The sequence below is a fragment of the Toxorhynchites rutilus genome, chromosome 2 (assembly GCF_029784135.1).
Source record: "Toxorhynchites rutilus septentrionalis strain SRP chromosome 2, ASM2978413v1, whole genome shotgun sequence".
NCBI classification, from domain to species: domain Eukaryota; kingdom Metazoa; phylum Arthropoda; class Insecta; order Diptera; family Culicidae; genus Toxorhynchites; species Toxorhynchites rutilus.
In genome coordinates, this window is record NC_073745.1 from 102,707,865 (window position 1) to 102,720,352 (window position 12,488).

General features: G+C 41.3%; 2 pseudogenes; both read left to right on the forward strand.

The window, feature by feature from the left end:
- Positions 1 to 1,834: 1,834 nt before the first annotated feature.
- LOC129772136 (U4 spliceosomal RNA) lies at positions 1,835 to 1,963 on the forward strand (annotated as a pseudogene).
- Positions 1,964 to 7,896: 5,933 nt separating this feature from the next.
- Positions 7,897 to 8,025, forward strand: LOC129772137 (U4 spliceosomal RNA; annotated as a pseudogene).
- The last annotated feature ends 4,463 nt before the right edge of the window (positions 8,026 to 12,488 follow it).

Genomic DNA, 12,488 nt, shown 5'->3' on the forward strand with positions numbered 1-12,488 from the left:
ATATTTATTGTCTCTTAATTCTTGGTAAACTAAGAATTAATGCCTTTTTCTAGATGGGGCATATATATACAATCTTTATAAAAGGATTTCTAAAAACTTCCTTTTCTTTTTCTTGTTTTCTTGTAGATATTGTCCATTTTTATAAAAAAATATCCCCGAAACTGTAACTGTTAAAAGTTACCATAAGCCACCGATTAGTTTATAGTTTACCGTTTACAATTCTTCCACAAGTGAAATTCTTTCACAAGTGTGTATATGTATGACCATTATATTTAGCGAATAACTATACGAAAGTCAAACATTCATGCCAGAGTTGTTCACACGCATAGAAACCATGCAATATTCACGTGAACTAAGCGATCACAATATCTATTAGGATCGTTACTTCAACCTAATCTAATTTTGAAGTGATAGAGACACAGGGCACTTTATATCCACTTTCAATTAATTTGCAATCTCAATTCTGGATATTCACATAAAATTCAAATAATGGTTTTTCGTTGCTTTCAATCCATTGTTTGGCCTATTGCGTATACGTGTTATCATGATAACCATTATCGAAATGTTTGTGAAAATAGAAAAATGTGTTTTTTTTTCTCTGTTTGAACTATTGTCAAATGTGAACTTTGATGGAACCTAGGCTGAGTCTCAACAGAAAATATGAAAAATTGCGCGAGCTGAATTATGACATATGAGAGGCTTAGAATGCAAGGGGTGTAAGTGACTTGATCGATTTCTCTTCATCAACTTTTTCTTTAGTTAATAACTCAATTGCAAAAACGTTCCAATTTAAGTTTGCTATAGAATCTGATATGTGAGGTTCTGACCTATCTTCCACATTGTCAAATACAGCTGGGAATGTATTTGCAGCTAAGCTATGACCAAAAAAGAGAGAGAGTAGAAGTAGAGAAATCGATCAAATCACTTACACGCCTTTCATTCTAAGCCCCTCATATTGCATTGTCGGGTGAAAAACATATTTATGTCTTATCGAATCCAACGATATCAATGCCAGGACATCAATAGCTATGAAGCTACTTATGTGTGTTGGGTTACAGCTAACATTTAATGATACTGGTATTGATACCGCTGAACGAAAGAGTGGAGAGAGGAGATCACTTGAAACATGGCGACACTCTATTGTCCCCAGAGTTTCGACGAAGGGCAGGTTTAAAGGGTTTAACATGAAAAAACTGAAAGGACTAAGCTGGCTTCCGATTGAGAGGTACGAAAGAGTACACTCAAGCGTACCAGTTTGCGATGTCTCATCAAGAATTACTAATGATTTTATTTAGCCAACTACATTTATCTATGTATCCATTCCCCTTTCCTTTCTCTTTAAAAAAAGCAGCACTTCTGGATTTTGCTACCTTTTTGCTTTTTTTTGTTGCTTCCTACTAAGAGGTCGTTTATGCCTAAATTACAAATGATATGTACATATGGACGGAAATGTTTTTTTTTTCTGGCAGCTGGTATACCCTCTGTAAATTTGGTTCCTTTGGGCCAGCTCGACTACCTGCGTGAGATCATCATGTTTTACCCAACAAAATTTCGCTTGTATAATTAATACTGTTTGCCAGTGTTGATTTCATGTCCCTATATTCGGTTTCATCTGGACACATTCCTCGCCGCGTTATGCCGTCTGAGCTTAGATTAAGATTTCAAATTAGTGTAACGATGTACTCATATCGTTTTTGAAACAAATGCTTTCCTAATCTTAATGTACACTGTAACTGAGGATTTGTCGCCGCACGGATCATGCCTTTAGAGCGTGATTCATGGCGAGAACGATAGAGCGGATGCTTAGATCGCGCTCTATCCTAAATACACAGAATAGCTTGCGCAGTGGCTTTATCGTAACTAATGAGGTTTTTCCGAAGTGCGATTATTGCTAGCTGAAAACCTAAATATCATAAAACTCCTCCGGCCAGCGATAACCCGCCGGGAAGGAGAACAAAACAAAAATAAGCAAAACGACGTAATGTGTTTACGATCAGAGCCTATCTCCGATCGTAAATACCGAAGGACGGGAGAAATCCCAAAAAGAGAGCACTATGGGTGCTATAAACGGAGCCTATCTCCGAGCTAGGACAATAAGTAATAAAACGGAGAGGAAAAGATAACACGCCTGCGAGCGTGTTAATAATCATCCCTCGTTCGCCCGTCTGGCTTAGAATAAATAATTGTAATTTCTCTCTCTTATGCTACGCCCTTCTGGGGTAGATAAGAAGGCAATGTCTGTATATAAGAGAAAACTTGAACAGAATAAACGCACTCTCAACTGGACACTCTCAACCATACCACGGACGTAGGAGCGTCGTGGCGAAGTACCGAACCCCTCTTTTTTGTCATAAACGTATCACAACCCTGGACATCGCCCGAGCATCCTGGACACCATCGGGAGCACCCTGGACATCATCGCCGGCAGATCCCAGCGCAACAAGCGCTGGTAAGTATTGAACACCCCTCCTCCAAAGATCCGAAATTCCAACCACCCTTCCTCTCCTTTTTCCTTCCCTTGGCTCCGCCCGGCCAAACTCCCAAGTGACGCGGTACTACCGGATCGCACCAGTAGGCGCATACTCGTTATGCGCTCTACGTGATCTGGCCTACCACATAGCGTCCAGTAAAGGGCTTTCCCTTCGTGTCATCAGCACGATCTCGAACTGCAGCCACATTTGGTGGCTCCAGAGAGGATCTTTCCTCCAGCGTAATCAGCACGATACCCTGCAGCCACATTTGGTGGCTCCAGAGAGGAGTCTTTTCCTAAAGACACTGTACGAACTCACAACACGCTCGGTTGAGTTGAGAATCCTGTTAAATTGATTTGCGCCCGTCGTTGAACGGAGAGGTTCGGTCTTGTAAAGACGAACAAGGTGAGGTTGTCTGTGGACATCACCATTTAGCCAAGAGGCAAATTGCGCATTTCAAGAAACAGAAATTAGGTCCTGAAAGACGGACAAATTAGGCCGTAGAAATCGGCATCTTGTTGAAACAAGTCCAGCTTTATAAGCAAACCGATCGCCAGTCAGGCATAGTTGGACGAAGGCAACCAGGCGCCTCGTCAACATCAACTGTAATCCGGTCACGAGGGCCGGAAGACGAACATTGATCAACGTTTGAAGTACTAAATCAAGGCTAAGGCAACCAGGCGCCTCGCCACTTGCGCATCATAAGACAGTTTAAACATCGAGAGACGGCAACCAGGCGCCTCACAAACAAAATGACATCAAGCTTCACGAAATCATCACGCCCATGCTGTGAGGCATGTGGCAAGAAAATTGAACCAGACAATCTGGTCCAATGCAGAAAGTGCAAAAGGAATTATCATTATTCCTGTGCGGGTCATACACCCACCGAAGAAGAAACCTATTTAATATGCTTGCTTTGTTCCCCTACCAAAACAAACGAAAGTGAGGGAAAGGCACAGGCATTAGCAGCACCTCATCCCTCAACTAAAACCAGGGAACAGAAACAAATAGAAGATCTGACGAGTCTAGTTACACAACTAACAGAGATGCATGTTAGCGAACGCAACAACATGCTAAATCTAAGAGGCGAAATAGCAACATTGCAGGCTTCATTCAACACTTTAGTCGTGGGTACGACGACAATAGCAACACAGCAACAAACAGAATTACCATGCTCTCCGGCACAAGCGCAGTCAACTGAACCCCTAATCAATATTTCCGGGCAACACCGCGATCGAGCAACGATGCAAACTCCACTTCCACTGAGATCCGGTCCATCAATTGGCTGGGAGCAGAGTGCAATGATGCCAGCTCCTCAGCACGGAGACTTTACGATTCTAATGAAGAGGCAAGCTTTGACTCCCTTGCCAAAATTCAGCGGGTCGCCCAAAGATTGGGCTAAATTCAAAAGGATCTACGAAGTCAGCACGAGAGAATGTGCGTTTTCCAATCATGAAAATCTCTCCAGACTTGAAGCTGCCCTTGAAGGACGCGCAGCTAGAAGCGTGCAGCAACTATTTATAAACTCGGAAAATGTTCCGAGTATAATAGAGAGACTAGAGGAAAATTTCGGAAACCCTAAATTCATATATGAGGAACTACTGCACGATCTACAGAAGCTTAAAAGAGAAAGTAGATCAATAATAATCGAAATGTCAGATGCTTTAGAAAATATGGTGGCAAACATGACGATCATAAATCAAAGAGGTTACCTACTAGATGCGAGGTTAATAGAAGACCTAGTTAAGAGACTACCTTATAACCTGCAAATAGAATGGACACGCCATAGAACGACGACTGGTGATGCCCCATCTTTAGAAGAAATGAGTAACTGGCTGAAACCTCACGCCAAAATAATGAGGAATATGGCTTCTCCTCTACCTTCTACAGTTAGAAGCCAGATACATGTCCATCAAGAGATGCCACGCATGAAATGTCCGGTTTGCTCGAATAACCATAAAATCTTCGATTGCACGGAATTTAAGAACTCCAACATCCAAAAAAGATGTCGATTGGCAGTACAATGTAAAATATGTTTCGGATGTCTAGGCACCGGACATATGGTTAAAGATTGCAGACGATCTAGGAGGTGCGGCTTGAGTGGATGTAACAAGCACCACCACAGAATGTTACACTCGAATCCAGACATGGAACCAACACCTCGTAATACGTCCGCTACAGTTCCGCTTGAAGCCAACTGCAATATTCACAAGTCCTCAGCAAACGAGATATACTACCAGGTGATTCCAGTAACACTTCAACACGGAAGGCATTCAGTCGATACATATGCCTTCCTAGACACAGGGTCTTCCCTGACATTGCTAGATGAGGAAATGGCAAACTCCTTGGACCTATACGGCAGAGAAGAACCACTACAATTAAAATGGACACAGGACGTGTCTCGAAACGAGCTGAACAGTAGAAAAGTACAAGTTCGCATTCAGGGGTCGTCCAGAAGGTCGTACCGACTTGACGGTGTAAGAACCATTAAAAACTTACAACTTCCGACTCAGACAATGAACTACAAAGCAATGGCTACAAAATATCCGCATTTGGAAAACCTTCCGATCGAAAGCTACGAGCTTGCAAGGCCAACAATTCTCATAGGGCTGAATCAAAGCCATTTGCTTACCGCCATGGAAACAAGAAGGGGAAGTGACAATGACCCAATAGCAGTCCGAAGTAAGCTTGGATGGTTTATTTTCGGTAATGTCAGATCAATTTATCAAAACGATCATGAACTATTGCAACACGATAAAGAACTACGAGATATGATGGCTGCGCACTTCTCAGTCGATGAATTTAGCATCAGACAACCAATAAGAGTCAACGACAACCCCTTGCCCTTAGAACCGGTCAACAAGTATACCACCGCGAGTTCTAACAACGTAATGCTGATAACCTCGACCGAAGATAAATCAAAAAAATCAACGCGAAAAAAAAGACGTAGAAATAAGACTACAACAAAAGGCATTTCTAAATCTTGGTTCAACATCTCACGTATATTGAAAATAATGATGTTGTTCGTAATGTCGTTCACGTTGATCAACGCTATATCCATAAAACCCGTTGACAAAGACGGTCTAATGTTCGACCACGAAGGAACGTGCTTATTACATAGAGGCATATGGCAAACGAATATACAAACCAACGTAGTGCCCGATGAAGACATTGAAGTAATTAACTCGATACGGAATAATGTGACAGTAGCGATGAAAGACATGGAGTTTGTCATCGAAGACTCTCTCCTAGAGCAAATTGCAACATCTGTTGAACGTTTATGCGATGATGCGATTGATGAAATCAAGCAGACAACGAGAACTAAACGAAGCAAAGGGTTCTTCGGTTTTTTGGCGGACTTAATATTTGGTAGCGACGATATGGAAAACGAGCTACAGGCAATGAGGGTTCATGAAGACGAAAAAATTCACCAAATATCGGAGTCAATGGTAAAAATGAATACCAAGGCGTCCAAAATGGGAGAACAGCTTAACGAGAGATACTATAAATTGTACAAAGACATGACTCAATTAAAACAATTATATTCTGCGGATAAGGTTCAAAGGTTACGAACAACGATGTTAGAAACCACGATATTGGCACGAGAAGTTATCGATGGAACATTGAATAGATATAGGAAAGTTCGAACGTTTCCTTTGTCCGTCGACGAACTAGCCCAAACCAGAAAAAACATTTCACAAGCGTTGCCAACTGGTTACATTGTCCTGGATCACCCATCAGCCGTAAAATACAACACGCGTGTAGTCAACGGCTCCCTCATAATTACCATGACGAGTGTTGTCATCAACAAAGTTGAGTTCGAGGTATTTAAGATAATACCGATCCCACGGGCTGAGAATGGCTCAATTATTGTAACAGAACATGATCGCATCGCGGTAGGCCACAACCAAGACTTCTTCTACCCATCGATCGAACTAACAAAACTGAATGATACGCATTTAATTACGGTTCAACCAGAACTGAGTAAGGAAGTGGATTGCGTAGCGGCTGTCATACTGCATATCGCAAGTACCCGCAAATGTGCAACAAAACTGTTAACCACGCCTTACGCTATGATGGAGACACTGTCCACTCCTAATACCGTTTTATACTATGCATCCGATACAAAGGCAATAGTTATACATTGCGACAACGTGGTAATGTCACCACCTTATGAGGCAGCAGTAGTAACTCTCCAGCCAGATTGCCGTATACAATCCAACAACAAAACGATACATGCAAGTTTAAATGGCATGAACAAGAAGATTGCAACATACTTCAAATCTAAATACCAGGTGGCCGATCACCTATTGGACGAATTCAATGACACCGTAAAAGATGTGGTGGAGCCGAAGCCCGATAATCCCTACGATAACAACGCTATGATAACCGTGTACAACAGTTTGGATCCCTTCCATCCGAAATCGAAGTATCTTTGGAGGAACGCCGCCCTTTTCGTAAGCATACTAATGATTATAATCGGGATCATTTATCTACGTTGCTGCAGACGAAGATGCTGCACCAGATCCAGAGCCACAGCAGGACCCGATGTCCATATCCGAATGGACAACCTATTGAACCGGCAACAATTAGAAGACACAGCGCTTTAAAACCAAGCATTGGAGGGACGTTCAATGAAGCAAGGCGGCATGCCGAAGAATTGAAGAGAAAAAGTGATTTAAAACTCTGTTAGACCATAAGTACACAAAATGTAAAATAGAAGAAAATAATTGAATATGAAATAATTGTAGTCAAAATGAGGAATCTGACAATGAATAAGAAATATAAGCAACAAAGGGTTGCATAAACTGACGAGAAGATATGTCGTCTAATGTAATAGTAAAAAAAAAAAAATATAATTTGTTCAGTGAAAGAAGCAATTAGGCGCCGTTGTATGGCTATTAAAGTACATAAAGTTGAAGACTCTTCTATGGATAGAAGAAGTATTGAATTTGAAAATTGAATACTCCTGCGAGAGTAAAATGAAGTGTAACACAAAGCTAAAATGAATAGGATTTGCATTGTAAATGAATCTGAAGGCAAAGTGGCTAATAAATTGTAACGAAGCAAAGAATGAATTTATAACACACCATGTATGAAGAATAAACGGAAGTCATCCGCTCATAGCAAACGAATTGCATTGTATAACTTCAGGTTAGGAAATTGAATGTAAGAAAAACATAATATTGAAAAGAGAATATAAGATGAAACAATTGCGAATTATACAGTAATAAAAGATACAGCATCAGAAGCATAGAAGAAAAAATTATTAGAAACAGATGCGGCGTAGCTCAATTGGTAAATCTGCCTTACGCGATTTACGAGGGCCGGTATGTCGCCGCACGGATCATGCCTTTAGAGCGTGATTCATGGCGAGAACGATAGAGCGGATGCTTAGATCGCGCTCTATCCTAAATACACAGAATAGCTTGCGCAGTGGCTTTATCGTAACTAATGAGGTTTTTCCGAAGTGCGATTATTGCTAGCTGAAAACCTAAATATCATAAAACTCCTCCGGCCAGCGATAACCCGCCGGGAAGGAGAACAAAACAAAAATAAGCAAAACGACGTAATGTGTTTACGATCAGAGCCTATCTCCGATCGTAAATACCGAAGGACGGGAGAAATCCCAAAAAGAGAGCACTATGGGTGCTATAAACGGAGCCTATCTCCGAGCTAGGACAATAAGTAATAAAACGGAGAGGAAAAGATAACACGCCTGCGAGCGTGTTAATAATCATCCCTCGTTCGCCCGTCTGGCTTAGAATAAATAATTGTAATTTCTCTCTCTTATGCTACGCCCTTCTGGGGTAGATAAGAAGGCAATGTCTGTATATAAGAGAAAACTTGAACAGAATAAACGCACTCTCAACTGGACACTCTCAACCATACCACGGACGTAGGAGCGTCGTGGCGAAGTACCGAACCCCTCTTTTTGACGTGGGACTACGTCTAACCGGAATATATGGGAGGTAAAATGAAAACCTAAACACAGAACATGCAGGAATAAATGAAAGATTCCGAATACTTATAACTCGAACATTTCTTACTGGATCGGAAAGATGTTTACATCAATTGATAGGGAATATCTCGACGCGTCTATTGCAATTGATAAAATGTTATTTTTCATTAGATAAACAATTGAATAACTGCAAAATGTAAAGCGTTATCTAAACGCCCTAACTGCCTCGTTTCGATTGGTCCGATTTACGGTTTCCTTAACAGAGCCATCAAAACTAAGCAGCCTTGGGGAAATCGACATTTCAAATACATGAAAGTAAGGAGGTTTTCGTTCTATAATAAGCAGCGTTGGAGAAATCGGCATCGCAAACACATGAAAGTAGGGGGAGTTTTTGTTCCGACCGAAATATGTTCCCTGCCAGAGATTTCAAAACCAAGGTGCCTGGAGGAAATCGGCATTGCAAATTCATGCAAGTCTGGAGTATTTTTGTTCCGACTGAAATGTGTTTCTCTAACACAGACTTCCAATCCATAGAGCGTCGGGAAATTGGCATTGCAAATTCATGCAAATTGGGGGCACTTTTTGTTCCAACTGAAATGTGTTTCTCTAACACAGACATCAAATCCATGGAGCGTAGGGAAATTGGCATTCCAGATACATGCAAGTCGGGGGTATTTTTGTTCTAACTGAAATGTGTTTCCCTAACACAGACTTCAGAATCAAGGTGTCTGCGAAAATCGGCATTGCAAATACATGCAAGTTGGGAGTATTTTTGTTTCGACTGAAATGTGTTTGCCTAACACAGATGTCAAGTCCTAGGTTTCTGGGGAAATCGGCTTTGCAAACAAATGCAAACTGCGAGTACTTTTGTACTCACTTGCCTATGTGTTTCCCTAACACGGTCTTCTAAACTTAGGAACCTGGAAAATCGTGCAGACACTAGAGGACCTTTCAGGTTTCAAGCAAATTCGTGGTTCGAGAAGTACGTACACTTGAGAGATGCAAACTTCAAAGGGAAATGTAAAATAAAATAATCGTTTGATTTTTCTTCCGTTCACATATTTTGTCCTAGGCATTATACCAAACGTAAAAGGACTGTTATTTAATTTACTTGTAACGAAGAACATAATCTATCACAATGCATGAATTGACCTTGCATGTTCAATCTCTTTACTCACAAAGCAAATATATTGAATTCAATTGAATTCGGAAATTGTTTCATTCAATCAAGAATTCAATCAATACAAACAAGTGATTGCTAAGCTAAGATAGTCCCACGACAACCTTGCGGTTATATCATAGATATAACCCACCCATTTTTTGTCATAAACGTATCACAACCCTGGACATCGCCCGAGCATCCTGGACACCATCGGGAGCACCCTGGACATCATCGCCGGCAGATCCCAGCGCAACAAGCGCTGGTAAGTATTGAACACCCCTCCTCCAAAGATCCGAAATTCCAACCACCCTTCCTCTCCTTTTTCCTTCCCTTGGCTCCGCCCGGCCAAACTCCCAAGTGACGCGGTACTACCGGATCGCACCAGTAGGCGCATACTCGTTATGCGCTCTACGTGATCTGGCCTACCACATAGCGTCCAGTAAAGGGCTTTCCCTTCGTGTCATCAGCACGATCTCGAACTGCAGCCACATTTGGTGGCTCCAGAGAGGATCTTTCCTCCAGCGTAATCAGCACGATACCCTGCAGCCACAGAGGATTGGATTTGATCGAAACAAATGGCAAATCGTAGGCAAAAAAAAGACGGGTGGGTAATGTCGGGGACATAACCGGAGTGACGTAGGACTATACAAAGGGGACAGCTTTCATACTCTAGCGGTACACACTCACAGGATAGAGACAAATCGGCAGACTCAGCCAAAGGGGCGGGTCCAACGAGACGAACGAATGAGCGTTAAAAGGGAGCGATGGCAAAAAAATACATTCATTACAATTTGTTCGCTCGTTGGATTCACATACAGACTAAAAAGGGTCCTTTTCAGGATCACAAAAAGTCTAAAGAGTTTATTGTTTTGTTATCACTCGATATCCCCATCTTGTTCGGCTAAAACTTCCTGTTTAGCGATTTGTTGTCACTCGCCACAGCTTTCACAGTTGGAAAATTTCTTCCCATCCAGCTTGTGACATATTTTACAGTAAATTACATTCAATGGCACGTCGCATTACCACCACTCAGTGCCGGATTGGAGGTAATTTTAACCTGTAATTGAACATTTGCGATGACAGTGGTACAGTGTCGACTTTCAATGTGGGGTCATAATTTGGATCTCTATGTTTACAAAAATGTCCAACTAAATAAGTCGCATTACATGTCCGTCCAATTAGCTAAATGTCGAACTAATTATAGATTACTGTACTTTAAATCTGGAAACAATTTAGGAATTGGTGAAAATTGAATAATCAGGAAAGTCCCTAACTATCAATAAGCTCAGAACAACTGCCAAATTCACATACTCATCAAATCCTGGCAAACAAATTATGAAAACATCAATTTGTGTTTTATTATTATTTTGGATAATGTTTTAGAAAGCATTGAACTTTATTTCCTAAACTCTTTTTTGGAAGGTTTAATGGCCCTGAAAAGCGCCTTGTTTTATGGAATGGTTCCAATTTAGAAAACTTAGTACTCGTGGTTTTGAAAAAAACCATTTCGAACGCCCTCGATGCCGCCTTGTTCTGGATTTGCCGCCAAAGCAGTTTGTATAAAGAACAAACTTTTTTCTTCTGCTACCTGATGCCGTTTTGCGATTGCGTTTGCCACTCGCCATTCGCTGCAACTGCCTGTTGTCTTGATGTCCGCCGAACCGAATGTGTTCTGTTCCGAATGCAGGTTTTCTTATCGTCGCGAGCACCTAAGCCAGCTAACTCGATCACTCCGGCGGCCGAAACTATATAACGCCGGCTAGGTGGACTGGTACACAGGTACTAACGCGCTCGACCTAGCAACCTTTTCCGGTGCAATTGGCGGATACACCTACGGGAAATTGCAGACCACCACGGTTCGAGCGGGATTTTGCCTTTCCCTTCTCTTTTCCTCCTTTGATGAGTACACGATGCCGATGCCGTACAACCACACGGGTTTACGGTTTGAAAGAAAATAAGATATTTTTTTGGGTTCCGCGTGTTTTATACTCTAGCGGTACACACTCACAGGATAGAGACAAATCGGCAGACTCAGCCAAAGGGGCGGGTCCAACGAGACGAACGAATGAGCGTTAAAAGGGAGCGATGGCAAAAAAATACATTCATTACAATTTGTTCGCTCGTTGGATTAACATACAGACTAAAAAGGGTCCTTTTCAGGATCACAAAAAGTCTAAAGAGTTTATTGTTTTGTTATCACTCGATATCCCAATCTTGTTCGGCTAAACCTTCCTGTTTAGCGATTTGTTGTCACTCGCCACAGCTTTCACAGTTGGAAAATTTTTTCCCATCCAGCTTGTGACATATTTTACAGTAAATTACATTCAATGGCACGTCGCATTACCACCACTCAGTGCCGGATTGGAGGTAATTTTAACCTGTAATTGAACATTTGCGATGACAGTGGTACAGTGTCGACTTTCAATGTGGGGTCATAATTTGGATCTCTATGTTTACAAAAATGTCCAACTAAATAAGTCGCATTACATGTCCGTCCAATTAGCTAAATGTCGAACTAATTATAGATTACTGTACTTTAAATCTGGAAACAATTTAAGAATTGGTGAAAATTGAATAATCAGGAAAGTCCCTAACTATCAATAAGCTCAGAACAACTGCCAAATTCACATACTCATCAAATCCTGGCAAACAAATTATGAAAACATCAATTTGTGTTTTATTATTATTTTGGATAATGTTTTAGAAAGCATTGAACTTTATTTCCTAAACTCTTTTTTGGAAGGTTTAATGGCCCTGAAAAGCGCCTTGTTTTATGGAATGGTTCCAATTTAGAAAACTTAGTACTCGTGGTTTTGAAAAAAACCATTTCGAACGCCCTCGATGCCGCCTTGTTCTGGATTTGCCGCCAAAGCAGTTTGTATAAAGAACAAAC